At 37.2% G+C, this 2,381-nt stretch overlaps 1 pseudogene; it reads right to left on the bottom strand.

Moving 5' to 3' along the window:
• Positions 1–689: 689 nt before the first annotated feature.
• The window catches only part of LOC136114478 (recQ-mediated genome instability protein 1-like), a 4,776-nt pseudogene continuing 3,084 nt past the window's right edge, over positions 690–2,381 (bottom strand).

Genomic DNA, 2,381 nt, shown 5'->3' on the forward strand with positions numbered 1-2,381 from the left:
GTATTCATAAGTCCATGGGGCCTGATGAGATTCACCCCAGAGTACTGAAGGAGCTAGTGGATGTTACAGCAGGACCCCCACCAAAGGTGTTGAGCATATGGGGAGGTCCCTGCTGGAAGCTCACCAGTGTTAGTCCGATTTACAAGAAAGGCATGAAGGAAGATCCAGGAAACTACAGACCTGTTAGTCTAACCTCAGTACCCAGAAAAATTATGGAGAAGGTCATACTGGGTGCTACTGAAAGACGTTTAAAGGACAATGCAATCATCGGGCACAGTCAATACGGGTTCACAAATGGAAAGTCCTGTCTAATTTAATTTCCTTCTACAATAAGGTCACCCACCTAGTGGATGAAGGAAAGGAGGGGGATGTAGTTTTTCCGGATTTTAGGAAGGTTGGACCAGATGATCCTTGTGGTCCCTTCCAACCTGCTATGATTCTATGAAAGTGATACATGAATATTTTAAATCAAGCCAAAAAAAACAAAAAAATCAAAAGTTTAATTCGATATTATTACCATAAGAAACAAACAGGTAAAGCCCTGCCTGCTAAGACATCTCTCACTTTTCCACTATTGTTCCTGAGAGAGAAAACATACCACTTAATTTAAAAATTTAATTTTCAACAGTCCTTCAGAGGAAATCTTGACTTAAACATTTCCTAATATATAATCTACAAGTTTGTACACATTATTTATTTAAACAATTCTTCAATTGTTCTTGATGCTTTGCATCCACATCCTGCAGAACTAATACAGTGCCTTTAGACTGAAAAAAAAAAAAAAAAAAGGATTAAATTCTGTAGTCATCAAACAGACTCTAAACCATCCTTAAGCTTTGGATGTGAAATGGGATATTTTTCCACATATTTATTTCAGGCACTGAAAACCCAATCAAACTTGTTAGAATATCATCAGCAAAATCTACTTTGAGATAAGCTGAACCATCAGAATTTTTTTTTCTTTATACCCCTGGACATTGAACTTTCAGAATTGGCTTTTTTGCAAGGAGAACAGAAATATCGGTGAAAGGTGGAAAAATTAAATCAAGATCACATGCCTCTACTGCTCTACAAGGAAAGGATTGCATATTGTTCTCTGGCTGATCTGCTTTTGAATCAGTTTTCAAAAAACATACTGGTTCATTGTTAGCAGCTTGCTGTCAGAAGTGTGTTGGAATTTATGTCCACTCTCAACTAGGTCTATATCATTCTACCTTTCTTTGGTAGTATTTTCCAAAGAGAAATCTGCAGAACTCTAAGTCTGATGTACGGTATTATGCTGTGAAAAGTTACTTGTACTATTTTCATCTCCAGCAGATATTGTTCTTTCAGAAGTCTTTTGCTTGCGGGTAGCTTTTACAGGCTTCTCTCATATATTTTTCATAAGTGCCATTCAAAGATGAATCACATGAACTTCTGGATGTATGTAGAAGCCTCTCAGTAATTAAATCTATGTTTCTCTTCATGACAACTGACAGCACTTCTTCTATCTCTCTTTGGATCCTTCTTCTTCCAGAAGAAAGCAATCTTCCAAAGGAAAGTAATTTAAAAAATCCTTCATCGTTACACAGGAGGTGAAATTTGTTCATCTGAATGAGGCAAAGGATTTCCAAATTCTTATTACAAAACATTTTCATCATGTGCAGTTAGCAAACCTGAGGCTGTACTGAAATTGTCACTTCTACTGCAGTATCTGCTTTCTGAAGGTGTTACATTATTTAAAACAAATTAATTGTTTTCATCAAGACTAGCTAAAAGATCTTCATTTGAAGGGCCTAGAATTTGCCCTAATTCATCTACAGGCCTTGGAACAATTTGTTCATGATCAGTTTGTCCAACAGGGTTAAGGTTCTCATCTTCCCCGATTAATCCAGCAAGGACTTTTTCCTGAGTATATTCCACTATAAGAATCTCCACCTCATCCAGTTCACCAAGAATCTAACATTTTCTGGTTTAAGAAGGACTCCAAGACAACATGCAAGATTCCCTTGTACAGTGCTTTTTCTTCCAGGAGGATGATTACTATGGAGAACAGGGACTGGTTGATATTCCATGCCCTGAATTTGATTTATCCCATCAATTAGTTGCAGTATCAGCATTTGAGTACACTTTGCTTCCTGGGATTCTTGTGATGCTCAAGTGTTGGCTGCTACTTCTTCATTTACAGTATTTTTTCCTCTGAGCTTCTGCAACTGTGAACATGCTAGTTTGACTAACATAAACCAGTGAATCAATCTGTATGGAGTAGAAGCCAGACAACTCTCTTTTGGGAGCATCTAAAATGCAATCAGGCAAAAAGGGATATTCCAAATCTCTTAGATCTGGTAAGAATCCATTGAGCAATACGTAACTGAAAAGCTAAGTAAGTATGACATATACAT

This window comes from Patagioenas fasciata, chromosome W (genome assembly GCF_037038585.1).
Source record: "Patagioenas fasciata isolate bPatFas1 chromosome W, bPatFas1.hap1, whole genome shotgun sequence".
Lineage (NCBI taxonomy): Eukaryota > Metazoa > Chordata > Aves > Columbiformes > Columbidae > Patagioenas > Patagioenas fasciata.